The sequence below is a fragment of the Amphiura filiformis genome, chromosome 2 (assembly GCF_039555335.1).
Source record: "Amphiura filiformis chromosome 2, Afil_fr2py, whole genome shotgun sequence".
Classification (NCBI taxonomy): Eukaryota; Metazoa; Echinodermata; class Ophiuroidea; order Amphilepidida; family Amphiuridae; genus Amphiura; species Amphiura filiformis.
The window spans coordinates 97,380,359-97,398,872 of NC_092629.1; positions in this window are offsets into that span (position 1 = coordinate 97,380,359).

Below are 18,514 nucleotides of genomic sequence, written 5' to 3' on the forward strand. Positions count from 1 at the left end.
AATCAAAATGAAGGGACCATCTTGGATTAAAAATGCCCCTTAGATGTCAGCAGAATGGCCCAAATTTTGGATATGTTATAGAGTAAAGTATAAGGTAAAAATATAGATAGGAAGAAAAATCAACGAAAATACAAAAGAAATCAAAATGAAGGGACCATCTTGGATTAAAATTCGTTAAATCACGTTAAATTATGGTTTCTGGTCTAGATGCGCTCTGTAGGGACTCACGAGGGTTCAGAGGTGAAATCCGCCCTTAGATGTCAGCAGAATGGCCCAAATTTTGGATATGTTATAGAGTATAGTATAAGGTAAAAATATAGATAGGAAGGAAAATCAACGGAAGTACAAAAGAAATCAAAATGAAGGGACCATCTTGGATTAAAATTCGTTAAATCACGTTAAATTATGGTTTCTGGTCTAGATGCGCTCTGTAGGGACTCACGAGGGTTCAGAGGTGAAATCCGCCCCTTAGATGTCAGCAGAATGGCCCAAATTTTGGATATGTTATAGAGTATAGTATAAGGTAAAAATATAGATAGGAAGGAAAATCAACGGAAGTACAAAAGAAATCAAAATGAAGGGACCATCTTGGATTAAAATTCGTTGAATTATGGTTTCTGGTCTTTGCGTGCTCTGTATGGACACACGAGGGTTCAGAGGTCAAATGCGCCCCTTAGATGTCAGCAGAATGGCCCAAATTTTGGATATGTTATAGAGTAAAGTATAAGGTAAAAATATAGATAGGAAGAAAAATCAACGAAAATACAAAAGAAATCAAAATGAAGGGACCATCTTGGATTAAAATTCGTTAAATCACGTTAAATTATGGTTTCTGGTCTAGATGCGCTCTGTAGGGACTCACGAGGGTTCAGAGGTGAAATCCGCCCCTTAGATGTCAGCAGAATGGCCCAAATTTTGGATATGTTATAGAGTATAGTATAAGGTAAAAATATTGATAGGAAGGAAAATCAACGGAAGTACAAAAGAAATCAAAATGAAGGGACCATCTTGGATTAAAATTCGTTGAATTATGGTTTCTGGTCTTTGCGTGCTCTGTATGGACACACGAGGGTTCAGAGGTCAAATGCGCCCCTTAGATGTCAGCAGAATGGCCCAAATTTTGGATATGTTATAGAGTAAAGTATAAGGTAAAAATATAGATAGGAAGAAAAATCAACGAAAATACAAAAGAAATCAAAATGAAGGGACCATCTTGGATTAAAATTCGTTAAATCACGTTAAATTATGGTTTCTGGTCTAGATGCGCTCTGTAGGGACTCACGAGGGTTCAGAGGTGAAATCCGCCCCTTAGATGTCAGCAGAATGGCCCAAATTTTGGATATGTTATAGAGTATAGTATAAGGTAAAAATATAGATAGGAAGGAAAATCAACGGAAGTACAAAAGAAATCAAAATGAAGGGACCATCTTGGATTAAAATTCGTTAAATCACGTTAAATTATGGTTTCTGGTCTAGATGCGCTCTGTAGGGACTCACGAGGGTTCAGAGGTGAAATCCGCCCCTTAGATGTCAGCAAAATGGCCCAAATTTTGGATATGTTATAGAGTATAGTATAAGGTAAAAATATAGATAGGAAGGAAAATCAACGGAAGTACAAAAGAAATCAAAATGAAGGGACCATCTTGGATTAAAATTCGTTGAATTATGGTTTCTGGTCTTTGCGTGCTCTGTATGGACACACGAGGGTTCAGAGGTCAAATGCGCCCCTTAGATGTCAGCAGAATGGCCCAAATTTTGGATATGTTATAGAGTAAAGTATAAGGTAAAAATATAGATAGGAAGAAAAATCAACGAAAATACAAAAGAAATCAAAATGAAGGGACCATCTTGGATTAAAATTCGTTAAATCACGTTAAATTATGGTTTCTGGTCTAGATGCGCTCTGTAGGGACTCACGAGGGTTCAGAGGTGAAATCCGCCCCTTAGATGTCAGCAGAATGGCCCAAATTTTGGATATGTTATAGAGTATAGTATAAGGTAAAAATATAGATAGGAAGGAAAATCAACGGAAGTACAAAAGAAATCAAAATGAAGGGACCATCTTGGATTAAAATTCGTTGAATTATGGTTTCTGGTCTTTGCGTGCTCTGTATGGACACACGAGGGTTCAGAGGTCAAATGCGCCCCTTAGATGTCAGCAGAATGGCCCAAATTTTGGATATGTTATAGAGTAAAGTATAAGGTAAAAATATAGATAGGAAGAAAAATCAACGAAAATACAAAAGAAATCAAAATGAAGGGACCATCTTGGATTAAAATTCGTTAAATCACGTTAAATTATGGTTTCTGGTCTAGATGCGCTCTGTAGGGACTCACGAGGGTTCAGAGGTGAAATCCGCCCTTAGATGTCAGCAGAATTGCCCAAATTTTGGATATGTTATAGAGTATAGTATAAGGTAAAAATATAGATAGGAAGGAAAATCAACGGAAGTACAAAAGAAATCAAAATGAAGGGACCATCTTGGATTAAAATTCGTTGAATTATGGTTTCTGGTCTTTGCGTGCTCTGTATGGACACACGAGGGTTCAGAGGTCAAATGCGCCCCTTAGATGTCAGCAGAATGGCCCAAATTTTGGATATGTTATAGAGTAAAGTATAAGGTAAAAATATAGATAGGAAGAAAAATCAACGAAAATACAAAAGAAATCAAAATGAAGGGACCATCTTGGATTAAAATTCGTTAAATCACGTTAAATTATGGTTTCTGGTCTAGATGCGCTCTGTAGGGACTCACGAGGGTTCAGAGGTGAAATCCGCCCCTTAGATGTCAGCAGAATGGCCCAAATTTTGGATATGTTATAGAGTATAGTATAAGGTAAAAATATAGATAGGAAGGAAAATCAACGGAAGTACAAAAGAAATCAAAATGAAGGGACCATCTTGGATTAAAATTCGTTGAATTATGGTTTCTGGTCTTTGCGTGCTCTGTATGGACACACGAGGGTTCAGAGGTCAAATGCGCCCCTTAGATGTCAGCAGAATGGCCCAAATTTTGGATATGTTATAGAGTAAAGTATAAGGTAAAAATATAGATAGGAAGAAAAATCAACGAAAATACAAAAGAAATCAAAATGAAGGGACCATCTTGGATTAAAATTCGTTAAATCACGTTAAATTATGGTTTCTGGTCTAGATGCGCTCTGTAGGGACTCACGAGGGTTCAGAGGTGAAATCCGCCCCTTAGATGTCAGCAGAATGGCCCAAATTTTGGATATGTTATAGAGTATAGTATAAGGTAAAAATATAGATAGGAAGGAAAATCAACGGAAGTACAAAAGAAATCAAAATGAAGGGACCATCTTGGATTAAAATTCGTTGAATTATGGTTTCTGGTCTTTGCGTGCTCTGTATGGACACACGAGGGTTCAGAGGTCAAATGCGCCCCTTAGATGTCAGCAGAATGGCCCAAATTTTGGATATGTTATAGAGTAAAGTATAAGGTAAAAATATAGATAGGAAGAAAATCAACGAAAATACAAAAGAAATCAAAATGAAGGGACCATCTTGTTAAAATTCGTTAAATCACGTTAAATTATGGTTTCTGGTCTAGATGCGCTCTGTAGGGACTCACGGTGGGTTCAGAGGTGAAATCCGCCTTTAGATGTCAGCAGAATGGCCCAAATTTTGGATATGTTATAGAGTATAGTATAAGGTAAAAATATAGATAGGAAGGAAAATCAACGGAAGTACAAAAGAAATCAAAATGAAGGGACCATCTTGGATTAAAAATGCGCCCCTTAGATGTCAGCAGAATGGCCCAAATTTTGGATATGTTATAGAGTAAAGTATAAGGTAAAAATATAGATAGGAAGAAAAATCAACGAAAATACAAAAGAAATCAAAATGAAGGGACCATCTTGGATTAAAATTCGTTAAATCACGTTAAATTATGGTTTCTGGTCTAGATGCGCTCTGTAGGGACTCACGAGGGTTCAGAGGTGAAATCCGCCCCTTAGATGTCAGCAGAATGGCCCAAATTTTGGATATGTTATAGAGTATAGTATAAGGTAAAAATATAGATAGGAAGGAAAATCAACGGAAGTACAAAAGAAATCAAAATGAAGGGACCATCTTGGATTAAAATTCGTTAAATCACGTTAAATTATGGTTTCTGGTCTAGATGCGCTCTGTAGGGACTCACGAGGGTTCAGAGGTGAAATCCGCCCCTTAGATGTCAGCAGAATGGCCCAAATTTTGGATATGTTATAGAGTATAGTATAAGGTAAAAATATAGATAGGAAGGAAAATCAACGGAAGTACAAAAGAAATCAAAATGAAGGGACCATCTTGGATTAAAATTCGTTGAATTATGGTTTCTGGTCTTTGCGTGCTCTGTATGGACACACGAGGGTTCAGAGGTCAAATGCGCCCCTTAGATGTCAGCAGAATGGCCCAAATTTTGGATATGTTATAGAGTAAAGTATAAGGTAAAAATATAGATAGGAAGAAAAATCAACGAAAATACAAAAGAAATCAAAATGAAGGGACCATCTTGGATTAAAATTCGTTAAATCACGTTAAATTATGGTTTCTGGTCTAGATGCGCTCTGTAGGGACTCACGAGGGTTCAGAGGTGAAATCCGCCCCTTAGATGTCAGCAGAATGGCCCAAATTTTGGATATGTTATAGAGTATAGTATAAGGTAAAAATATAGATAGGAAGGAAAATCAACGGAAGTACAAAAGAAATCAAAATGAAGGGACCATCTTGGATTAAAATTCGTTGAATTATGGTTTCTGGTCTTTGCGGGCTCTGTATCGACACACGAGGGTTCAGAGGTCAAATGCGCCCCTTAGATGTCAGCAGAATGGCCCAAATTTTGGATATGTTATAGAGTAAAGTATAAGGTAAAAATATAGATAGGAAGAAAAATCAACGAAAATACAAAAGAAATCAAAATGAAGGGACCATCTTGGATTAAAATTCGTTAAATCACGTTAAATTATGGTTTCTGGTCTAGATGCGCTCTGTATGGACTCACGAGGGTTCAGAGGTGAAATCCGCCCCTTAGATGTCAGCAGAATTACCCAAATTTTGGATATGTTATAGAGTATAGTATAAGGTAAAAATATAGATAGGAAGGAAAATCAACGGAAGTACAAAAGAAATCAAAATGAAGGGACCATCTTGGATTAAAATTCGTTGAATTATGGTTTCTGGTCTTTGCGTGCTCTGTATGGACACACGAGGGTTCAGAGGTCAAATGCGCCCCTTAGATGTCAGCAGAATGGCCCAAATTTTGGATACGTTATAGAGTAAAGTATAAGGTAAAAATATAGATAGGAAGAAAAATCAACGAAAATACAAAAGAAATCAAAATGAAGGGACCATCTTGGATTAAAATTCGTTAAATCACGTTAAATTATGGTTTCTGGTCTAGATGCGCTCTGTAGGGACTCACGAGGGTTCAGAGGTGAAATCCGCCCTTAGATGTCAGCAGAATGGCCCAAATTTTGGATATGTTATAGAGTATAGTATAAGGTAAAAATATAGATAGGAAGGAAAATCAACGGAAGTACAAAAGAAATCAAAATGAAGGGACCATCTTGGATTAAAATTCGTTGAATTATGGTTTCTGGTCTTTGCGTGCTCTGTATGGACACACGAGGGTTCAGAGGTGAAATCCGCCCCTGAGATGTCAGCAGAATGGCCCAAATTTTGGATATGTTATAGAGTAAAGTATAAGGTAAAAATATAGATAGGAAGAAAAATCAACGAAAATACAAAAGAAATCAAAATGAAGGGACCATCTTGGATTAAAATTCGTTAAATCACGTTAAATTATGGTTTCTGGTCTAGATGCGCTCTGTAGGGACTCACGAGGGTTCAGAGGTGAAATCCGCCCCTTAGATGTCAGCAGAATGGCCCAAATTTTGGATATGTTATAGAGTATAGTATAAGGTAAAAATATAGATAGGAAGGAAAATCAACGGAAGTACAAAAGAAATCAAAATGAAGGGACCATCTTGGATTAAAATTCGTTGAATTATGGTTTCTGGTCTTTGCGTGCTCTGTATGGACACACGAGGGTTCAGAGGTCAAATGCGCCCCTTAGATGTCAGCAGAATGGCCCAAATTTTGGATATGTTATAGAGTAAAGTATAAGGTAAAAATATAGATAGGAAGAAAAATCAACGAAAATACAAAAGAAATCAAAATGAAGGGACCATCTTGGATTAAAATTCGTTAAATCACGTTAAATTATGGTTTCTGGTCTAGATGCGCTCTGTTGGGACTCACGAGGGTTCAGAGGTGAAATGCGCCCCTTAGATGTCAGCAGAATGGCCCAAATTTTGGATATGTTATAGAGTATAGTATAAGGTAAAAATATAGATAGGAAGGAAAATCAACGGAAGTACAAAAGAAATCAAAATGAAGGGACCATCTTGGATTAAAAATGCGCCCCTTAGATGTCAGCAGAATGGCCCAAATTTTGGATATGTTATAGAGTAAAGTATAAGGTAAAAATATAGATAGGAAGAAAAATCAACGAAAATACAAAAGAAATCAAAATGAAGGGACCATCTTGGATTAAAATTCGTTAAATCACGTTAAATTATGGTTTCTGGTCTAGATGCGCTCTGTAGGGACTCACGAGGGTTCAGAGGTGAAATCCGCCCCTTAGATGTCAGCAGAATGGCCCAAATTTTGGATATGTTATAGAGTATAGTATAAGGTAAAAATATAGATAGGAAGGAAAATCAACGGAAGTACAAAAGAAATCAAAATGAAGGGACCATCTTGGATTAAAATTCGTTAAATCACGTTAAATTATGGTTTCTGGTCTAGATGCGCTCTGTAGGGACTCACGAGGCGTTCAGAGGTGAAATCCGCCCCTTAGATGTCAGCAGAATGGCCCAAATTTTGGATATGTTATAGAGTATAGTATAAGGTAAAAATATAGATAGGAAGAAAAATCAACGAAAATACAAAAGAAATCAAAATGAAGGGACCATCTTGGATTAAAATTCGTTAAATCACGTTAAATTATGGTTTCTGGTCTAGATGCGCTCTGTAGGGACTCACGAGGGTTCAGAGGTGAAATCCGCCCTTAGATGTCAGCAGAATGGCCCAAATTTTGGATATGTTATAGAGTATAGTATAAGGTAAAAATATAGATAGGAAGGAAAATCAACGGAAGTACAAAAGAAATCAAAATGAAGGGACCATCTTGGATTAAAATTCGTTAAATCACGTTAAATTATGGTTTCTGGTCTAGATGCGCTCTGTAGGGACTCACGAGGGTTCAGAGGTGAAATCCGCCCCTTAGATGTCAGCAGAATGGCCCAAATTTTGGATATGTTATAGAGTATAGTATAAGGTAAAAATATAGATAGGAAGGAAAATCAACGGAAGTACAAAAGAAATCAAAATGAAGGGACCATCTTGGATTAAAATTCGTTGAATTATGGTTTCTGGTCTTTGCGTGCTCTGTATGGACACACGAGGGTTCAGAGGTCAAATGCGCCCCTTAGATGTCAGCAGAATGGCCCAAATTTATAGGGGTCAAATCGCGGCTTGTATTCAGCGTCTGTTGACTCTAGTTTATAATTTGTATTATATCGTGAATTTCAAAAAATTAAAATTATTTGATATCAGAAAGACATTCTTCGTATTCAGAATGCAATTCAATATGTCTGATATGCTCTCATGTCCCACAAAAACACAGTCGAAACGCTCAAAGTGCTAATTCCAGATCCCTTAAAGGAAATTGTATGAGTAATCCAAAGATGTCAAAATGTTTTTTCAAATCAATGTATAGATAATGCATGATTAGTTGTCAAGACTGAAAGTGTCAGTCAACAAATTGATCTTTTTCACGTTTCTTTGTTGCCATAATATTTTTAACTCTACCCAGGCCTGAAATGTTCTAATGTATTATATAGTGAAGTTGCCCTCTAATTTGCATAATTAATGAGCTAATTTGTATAAATGATAATTATGCAAATTAGGGCAGCTAGCTAATTAATTATACATATATTATCTGGAAGTCATCAGGAACACTTTGACCAAGTTTGAAGCCAATATTCTGTTAAATAAAAATGTAATGAACATTTATTCATTGTTTTCAGCAAAATATTGGTAAAAATTACATATTAATGAGCACTTTCAAGTCATATTATAGGCAAAATAACGAATTGTCGATCATAAGAGGATGTACCTTCTTCAACAGCGTACTTTTCATGGAATAACACGATTGCGCAATCTGCATGACCGAACCTTGACCTTGCCTAGCAACGAGCGTGTGATTGGTCAATTCTCAAAAGCTGTGTTTGCGCTGTAAGCACCGGTCTTTGCGTAGTATGCTCTACACCAGTGGCGTAGATTTCTTTTCGCCATTGAGGGGGATGGGGTTAGAAAAAATTTCTTGAAGTCAGCACCTTTTGGCGACAAAATAAGGTTATGGTACAAATGCGCGTGAAGCGCGCGAAAAATTTTGCAATATTAAAGCTAAACTGGTGAAATATTGTACAAAAATTGAATAAATTCGCGCTGAGCGCAGCGAGCAGGAAAATTTGCATATTAAAGCGTTTCATGAATGTGTGCCTAAATCGCTTCCCCCCCCCTCCCTTTCGGCTTGCCAAAGAAACCTCAAAAAAGGAAGTTGGAGGGGGTGTGAAACATGTTTATTTTTTCTAATTTTGCATAACAATATAAACATAAATAATATACAAAACATCAATAATACAAATAGGTATAAACAAAATAGGTTGCATTATTTATATTACTCAAGGTTTATTAGAAAAATGCACTTCGCAGCCAAAGGCTGATTTACATACATTGCACATATAAAAATACATAAGCTAAATAATGAATGGCAAATAAATATAAATTGACAATATTTTAAACAAAGACACTTTAAATGCAAATAACCTTCCTTGCTCGCTCATACAATTTACAAACTGTCACTCACATTTACACAACTGCAACACTCACTTTAAAACACCCACCACTCACCAAATATCACCAATAAAGTTAAATGGTTTACCAGTAGTGCAGTGATTTATTATTGTTTGACTTAATATCCCCTGTTCCGGAAAAATACACAACTATTTTTTTTGGAATTAAAAATATATTATGTTTTGCCAAATGAAGCATATTGTTATTGTTATCATTAATTACACAGGAAAAACTTTGATACAAATTAGGCTCATTTCGTGCAAAAATTCGCAATTTCACTATTTTATACCAAAATCAATGTTTTGACCAAATGTGTGCATATTGAAACCCTACTAAGAACACGGAATATTTCCTTTTCTTTTTCTTTGAGTTGGGGGGGGGGGGGGTCACACCCTTGCCCTTTCCCCACACAGTACATGCCACTGAAAATTTGCCATGAATGATAAGCATACTAGAGTGTCATAGAAAAAATAAATTGTTAAAAGACTAGGAAAAATTTAATCTAGGCATTATCAAAATGTTTACTCAATATTTGATACCACAAAGGTTAGAAATTAAAGTTTAAACTAAGAATCCGAAAAAAATCATGAGACTAAAAATAATTCATCAGGCAATCTGACCAAGGCTGCCGCATGTGTGCGTAACCGGGTTTGAAGACCCCATACAATGTTTGATATTCACCATACTATATGAAAAGTATACATTTTCTTAAGGGATGGCGTATGAGCGTTTGGACAGTATTTATTGTGCGACATTAGAGCACATCAGACATATCGAATTGCATTCTGAATACAAAGAATGCACTTCTGATATCAAATAATTTTGATTTTTTTGAAATTCGCAATGTAAAAATTGTAATACACATTTTATGGCAAATGATTAAAATTTATATTTTGATATATAACGGTACTCAAGTAAACTTTATAAATCTGATGATATGTACTTAAAGTGTATGTAGGTGGGATGAAAATCCGGCGATCAATTTACAATTTTGACCTTTCGTATTGAAGATGTGGATTTTTTTCAAAATTTGAAAATTTTCAATTGATCGTCGGCTTTTCCTCCAAGTTACATACATTTTAAGATATCATTAGATTTATAAAATTTACTTCGAGGACTGTATATATATCAAAAATGTAAAAAATATCAAATTTTAATACTTTATAATTTGTATTATATCGTGAATTTCAAAAATTAAAATTATTTGATATCAGAAAGACATTCTTCGTATTCAGAATGCAATTCAATATGTCTGATATGCTCTCATGTCCCACAAAAAACACAGTCGAAACGCTCAAAGTGCTAATTCCAGATCCCTTAAAGGAAATTGTATGAGTAATCCAAAGATGTCAAAATGTTTTTTCAAAACAATGTATAGATAATGCATGATTAGGGGTGGTGCAATAATTATGTGTACCCCGGGGTGAATTCTCAAAATGGTCTGCCAAAAATCGCTTGTTCCCCCCTTTGGCCGTGCCAAAAACCTGTGCCCCCTTTCGACGTGCCAAAAACCTTTGCCCCCTTTTGACATGCCAAAAAATCTTTGCCCCCCCCCCCTTACACATGCAAGATTTTTGGGAACCCAATTTAAAACCTTAAATTGTCTTAACATATAATGCGAAAGAGCGAGCAGGAAATTTTGCATATTTGAACGTGTTAAATAGCGTTTTCCTCGCCTTTTAGGGCGTAATATAGAAACGGTGCCCAAAATATCTGTGCCAAAAATTGCTTGCCCCCCCTTTCGACCTGCCAAAAATCGCTGACCCCCTTTTGACCTGCCAAAAATGCTTGCCCCCCTTTGGCCTGCCAAAAAATCTTTGCCCCCCTATAATTCACCCCGGGGTACACATAATTATTGCACCACCCTTAGTTGTCAAGACTGAAAGTGTCAGTAAACAAATTGATCTTTTTCACGTTTCTTTGTTGCCATAATATTTTTAACTCTACCCAGGCCTGAAATGTTCTAATGTATTATATAGTGAAGTTGCCCTCTAATTTGCATAATTAATGAGCTAATTTGTATAAATGATAATTATGCAAATTAGGGCAGCTAGCTAATTAATTATACATATATTATCTGGAAGTCATCAGGAACACTTTGACCAAGTTTGAAGCCAATATTCTGTTAAATAAAAATGTAATGAACATTTATTCATTGTTTTCAGCAAAATATTGGTAAAAATTACATATTAATGAGCACTTTCAAGTCATATTATAGGCAAAATAACGAATTGTCGATCATAAGAGGATGTACCTTCTTCAACAGCGTACTTTTCATGGAATAACACGATTACGCAATCTGCATGACCGAACCTTGACCTTGCCTAGCAACGAGCGTGTGATTGGTCAATTCTCAAAAGCTGTGTTTGCGCTGTAAGCACCGGTCTTTGCGGAGTATGCTCTACGCCAGTGGCGTAGATTTCTTTTCGCCATTGATGGGGGATGGGGTTAGAAAAAATTTCTTGAAGTCAGCACCTTTTGGCGACAAAATAAGGTTATGGTACAAATGCGCGTGAAGCGCGCGAAAAATTTTGCAATATTAAAGCTAAACTGGTGAAATATTGTACAAAAATTGAATAAATTACGCTGAGCGAAAAATTTAGCACTTTTAGGTTGAAATGGCCAAATATGGGGTTAATTTGATTGGAAACCCATATACAGGCGTCAACATTGGGGGATGATTGTATGGATCATCCCCCTGGTAAAATATTGGGGGATAAATCCCCCATCCCCCGGATCTACGCCTATGCTCTCTGCTGAATAACTGTGTGTACCCAAGTTGGCTCTCATGATCAAGAATTAAATATTTTGCCTATTGCTCATATTGATTATTGATAAAAACAATACAATACAAAGACATTTAAAATATTTGTATTATGAAAACTGTATGTCCGATTAGCTTTGAAGGCATGTTGATCAGTATTCTTTGCCCTACTCAATTAATCTGCTTTAAAACATGAATAGAGTACTTCCAAAATGCCTCAAATACCACCTTAAAAGACACTTCTGACTCATCAAATTACTGAACTGTTAATGCAATTTAATATCAACAGAATACTTTATGTGTTGCAAAGAGTGTCACCGCTAATTTACTGAAAAAGAGAGCTTGGGACTCTGGCTTGGAGGGCAAAGCTATCACAGTGAGCAAATCTGCAGACTTCTCGAGTATTTAAACTCGATCCTGAGTACCGGGCCTGACTACAATGCAAAATAAAAATCAAGCATAAAAATACTACTCTCTCACGAGGGGCGGTCAAAAGTTCAGAGAACAAGGTATGCTAATTTGTTGCACGGTAATGAATTTGGTATCATTTGAAAGCTTGTTCCTTCAAAACATTATTGTAAAAATATTCGATTTTTGCATCACTGTATATGGTTAGGACACCCTGCAGAAGAAGCCTACCTCCTTGAATTCACAGGTACTACCAGAAGTGAACACAGGGTCATCATGTAATTTGCTCCAGACGGATGTGAAACCCATTTAAAATTTAATAATGTACAGTTGCTGTAAATGGTAATGAAGTCCTTGATATTCAACAGTAACGAAATTGTCCTTCGAGTTCAAGGATGGAATGAGCATCCTTGAAGATCATCCAAGGTCCAAAAGACTTGCTGATGTCACCAATAATGATATACGTGCTGGTACAGAGGCATTGATAATGAATAAAGAACCAAACAAGAAATATGAGATAGCTATAAAATATAACATCTCTGATAATAATAACGAACATTTATACAGCGCAATATATCTGCGATCCCAGAGCGCTTTACAATACAAAACAATATAACAAAAACTAATATCTACACCCTAAAAATACCTTAAATTTACACAACAATATAAAGCAAAACATGAGTAAAATAGGTGGAACGCGGCAATTTACATGCAACACCTATATAATATCTACACCCTAAAAATACTTTAAATCTACACAACAATATAATGCAAAACATGAGTAAAATAGGTGGAATCAAGGCAATTTACATGCAACACCTATAAATATAATACGACACATGATATAAAAGCATCAACAAGAAACTGTCATAAGCAACAAGAACAAAAATAATCACCAGTTAAAGAGTTCTGTTTTGAGAAGGCTCTTGAAAGTGTTCACGGACGGAGCCTGCCGAATGTTAACAGGCAGTTGGTTCCAGAGCGTTGGCGCTGCGGTTACAAATGCTCTGTCGCCGTAAAAGCGCGTGGAGGACATCCGTGGGGTTTTGAGCAAGTTTTGAGAAGAGGAGCGAAGATTTCGCGAGGGGTTGTAAGGCATGGCATGGCCTCCAGTTAGCGAAACCTATTTCGGAAATTTATGCTGATGAGCCTTCACTGAAGAGTGGCTCAGGGAGCAATCGAAAGACTTCCATTTTGTTGACATAGGTTTCAGAAAAAATTGAGACAGGTGCATTAAGGTATGTAGATTGACCATGTTCAAGAATGAGAATTTGGTTAGTACTCTTTCAAGAAATGCGAGGGCGGTCAATAAGTTAGTAGAACAAGGTACTTGAAAGAGTACTAGCCAAATTATTTCTATCTCACTCTTGAGCATGGTCACTACAAACCTTAATGCACCCGTCATGCGATTTTTCATGAAACCTTCTATGTCAACAAAATGGAAGTCTTCCGATAGCTCCTTTAGCCACTCTTCAGTGCAGGCTCTCCAGCATTGATCACCAGCAAACCTGATATTATGAAGCTAGGACTTAAAATTCTAAAATAGGTTTCACTAACTGGAGGCCATGCCTGAACCACAATGTGGTTACTTCAGTTAACTGACCCCTCGGTCGTGAATGGCAGCTTGACAAACTAAGAATAGCGTACAGGATACAATCCGAGAACAGTCACATTCCTACCATCAACCTTCTTCACATGATGGCTTGCCTCAATTTTGCTATCAAAATTGTATGATATATGCCTATGATTGTACTTTCATTTGGCAAATGCTCTGTCATCAAGACTCTCCCTGGATCTCAGAAACAGCGACGAAGTCCTTGCACTATGGTGACCGAGTGATGATCTTCTTAGGTGTGGGAGATCCAGGTGCTTCCACTAAATGCTCTCGTAATTCCAGTGATTAATGTATGTTTTATCACCTTTAGCTACATATAGATCAAACTTGCCTCAGTCTTCATTCTAAGTGTATAAAAGGCGTGGACCTGAATATGTCAATTGGTATCAAATTTGTACATTACGATTCTGGGACCCCATCTAGAAGACACCCTGGAATACCCAATGTTAATGGATTAATGTTGAAAACACATTCAACAGAGTTGTCATATTTTGTGGCTATCTCATCTTTCTTTTTTTGCTCTTTATCCATTATCAATGCCACTTTACTAGCACGTATATCGTTAGTGGTGACGTCAGCAAGTCTTTTGGACCTTGGATGATCTTCAAGGATGCTCATTCCATTCTTGAACTCTAAGAACCATTTCGTTGCTGTTGAATATCAAGGACTTCATTACCATTTACAGCAACTGTACATTGTTAAATTTTATTTGAGTTTTCACCGCCGTTCGGAGAATTTTCTATAATGACCCTGTATTCACTTCTGGTAGTACCTGTGAATTCACGGAGGTAGGCTTCCTCTGAAGAGTCTCCTGCCCACATACAGTGATGCAAAAGTCTAATATCTGTGCAGTAATGTTTTGAAGGAACAGGCTTTCAAATGAGACCAAATTCAATACCGTGCGACAACGTAGCATACCGAGTTCTACGAACTTTTTGACCGCCCCTCGTACCTTGTTCTCCGAACTTATTGACCGTCTCTGCTACCTTCCAGTTGGTATTAGTTTGTACAAGGTCCTATACACACGCTTAGCGTCGTGTGCCTATACGCGAGGAATAACATAATAATGGCATCGATAATTGGAGACTTGTTATTGTTAAAGGGTGTCTCCGGCAATCACAACATGCCTTGTATGTGAGAAAAATAATTATCAAGCACAAATCACATGGTTTTATTTAAACCAAACCCATATTGACCATAAAAACAGATAAAATATCGGCACTCAACACGCAATATTCAAAATTCCTGCGCCAAAATTGTCTAGTGCAATGACATCATGGTTACCTGTGCTCAATTGTTGTCAACCTTCATTGTATTAAGGTCATTGCACCTGGCAATTTCAGCGCCTGGGAATTTTGAATATCACGAGTTGAGAGACAGCTGTATTAATTTGTTTTTATGGTCAATACGAGTTTGTTTCAGATAAAACCATGTGATTCGTGCTTGATTAATTTTCTATCATATAAGGCATAATGTTGAGATTGCCGGAGACATCCTTTAATGATAGTTAAGCTGAATAAAATAAAAACATGTTTAGCATCCAGGTTTTTGAAAAATTAGGAAGGAGGAGGGGCTTTTTTTTTTTCTTGTGGAAAAACCCTAGTTGGTCTGCTTTTGCATGGCAAAAAAAGGAGGCCTGTTTTATTTGATTTTTCTGGTAGGTTTATAGGCCCCTATACTGATCACAAAACTTTCCTTTAAGCACCTGAAGTGCTTCTTATACATTTGTAAGGCTATATAAGGCTATAGAACTTCTCGGAAATGTGCTCAGTAAATTCCTGAAATAATAATAATAAATAAAAAGAAGAATCTTCAACAAAGGAAGCGGGAGGGGACACTAAACATGTTTGTTTTTTACTCGACCTTATTTTATCTATGAACTTTAGTCAAAGCAAATGTGTAAAGTTTTTGAAAAATAAGTTTCTAAGTGACATGCTGCAAACATATAATCTGGGTTGGGCACACCTGTACAACAGAGTTTTTTGTAGGTCTCTTTTAAATAGTGAGACGAAGGAGCATGTACAGATGACTTGATATCCACTGCCACTCTCATAGGAATTCCATCTTGAATTTCATCATAAACCAAACAATTACCTGTCTTGTGTCTATAAAATTTTAGCTTAAGTTGCACTGGTGAAGACCTTCTTTATGTTGGGATTTGAACTGGCCCAGTTCCTTGGATTACAGTGGCATAGCTAGGGGTTGTGGCGCCCAGGGCTAAGGATGCATAATGGGACCCCTCCCCAACCCTTGAAAGAAGTGTGCAAAAAAGAATTGGCACAAATAGGGCCTATCACTTATTAATTTTGGTTATATAAGGAAGTTTAATATCGGTCTTAAACTGATCTTTCAAATGATCTTGTGCTAAATTGCACGCGAAGCACACAAAAATTTTGACTTTCATCGCTAAGAGGGGCGCAGAATCAGTGCTGAATTGGGCAATTTGGTGCCCCCTAAAGGTGGCGCCCAGGGAACGTAGCCCCCTCTGCCCCCATCGCTACGCCACTGTCGCTGTCGGATTACGAGGTCACAAAGCAGCCGAGAGGGCGCCACTTCTGAGTGCTACTTCCAGCGGGTACAGGTCGCGGCACTGGGTCCAGGGCTATAATAGTTGGGACATGTCCAATAATAACTCCAGAATACAAACCTTTGAATAAGCCTCACTGTGGTCACATGCATCATCTCTCCACTAAACACACAAAAGACAAAAAAAAAAATATGACGTTATAAATATTATGTACAATTAAATTTTAAAAGAAACAAATATTGTAGTGCTGCAGTCACTATGCTATTCAAAATCAATGACGTGTGTACATGTGTATTTGAAACAATAAGGCATGTGCACATAAAATTGGTATAGGCCGAAGACGTTGATACACCAACACTTTTCAAATCTATAAAGAGGAACTTGCCAATAATTGATATTTTTCAGTGACGAACAATTCATCATGATCTCTCAGCTAATATAGATGAATATATTACTAAATAGATAAATAAATTCTAGCTATTAAAGCATGTTCAGATAAATATACATAGATAGACAAATAAATAAATACAAATAATTATTTGGATTTATTTGGTGGCTCCACCAATGGTGACCCGCTTAGTTGATATTGTTTAGTAAATATGGTTCATTGCTTATGCATATTACGCACAAGCATAGTAACATCAACCTCAAGATGCACTAGTAATGGTAACAAATAGCTGAGACGAAAATTTCAGCAAATGGTACGTTTGTGCAGTGTTGTAATTGAAGCGATTTGGTGGACCATTTTGACACTAGTATTAGGGTGTAAAATTTTAGTTTGAAAAAGCCCAAACATTTGTGAAATGAGCATGAAGCCTTTTATGCGCGAATTTTGTGGACAAGTTTTCCCTATTATTGTAGGCGATAAATTGTGTTAAACAAATATTGGGAAATGTCGAAAGCAGAAGCGAAAAATGGTCATTTGTTTGACCGTAATTGAGGGGGGGTGTCTCAGGGGATGTTCCCCTCAACCCCTCAGAAGTAAGAAACTTTTGCAAAATGAAGACCTAATTGAAGTGATTTGGTGGACCATTTTGACACTATTATGGTGTAAAATTTTAGTTTGAAAAAGCCCAAACATTTGTGAAATGAGCTTTCCCTATTAATTGTAGGCGTATAAATTGTGTTAAACAAAAATTGGGAAATGTCGAAAGCAGAAGCAAGAATGTTAACGCAGGGGGTGTTATGTTTGGGGGGGATGTTTGAAAAAGCCCAAACATTTGTGGACAAGTTTTCCCTATTATTGTCCTATAAATTGTGTTAAACAAAAATTGGGAAATGTCAAAAACAGAAGCGGAAATGGTCAGTTGTTTGGCCACAACGCAGGGGTGTAATGGGTGGTCCTCAGAAGTAAGGAACTTTTGCAAAATGAAGACCTAATTGAAGCAATTTGGCACTATTTTGTGTAAAATTTTAGTTTGAAGTCTTTCGTGGACAAGTTTTCCCTTGAACAGAGTAAAAAACAACCATTATTTCATAGTTGCAAGATAGACTTGCTTTTTACCACACATACATCCGCGTAAATTGTTCAAATGAATAAAATGTCACACAGCGCAGTCATTAAGCTACGCCACAAGACACAGTCATTATTACTTGAGAACTCTAGCTTTGAATTTGCACACAATAGTTACCAGACCTGAAAAAAAGTCATTAAAAAAAAAAAAAAAGGAAAAAAGCTGAAAATGCTCAGAAAATGCTGGAAAACAGTGTAAAATCAGGTAAAATGGCTCAAATTAGGCTGAAATAAAAGAATTTAATTCATAAATTTCAGGAATAAAAAAAGAGGAAATCAGCTGCAAAGAGGAAAAGTTTCAGGTCTAAGTTACGCATGTGATGCTAGAGTACATTGCTATCATTTTTCTGTCGGACAGCATTGACATTTTTTGCAACGGATGTTATTTATGGATGTTAATATGGATGAAAGTTATTTTGATGAGTCATCTGTGGGCCTATCTTTTGAGTAAAACCTGCCTATTTTGAACAGTCTAAAATTTTGATGAAGTGCAATTTTAGCAACAGTTTTGATGCGATCGCTCGTCGTGATCTTCTAAACTTGGAGCGTGGCTGAGCGGTTAAGGTGTTGGACTGTGAATCCAACGGTCATGGGTTCGAATCCGAGGTCCGCCTGAGCTCGGCTGGCTCTTTGTGTCCTTGAGCAAAGCACTTCACGTGGAGGGCACGTTAAGCTGTCGGTCCCGTGTACATGTATTTCTCACATTAATGCAGTGTGCACGTTAAAGAACGTCACAGGCTATTCGAAAAGAGCAGGGGGGATCA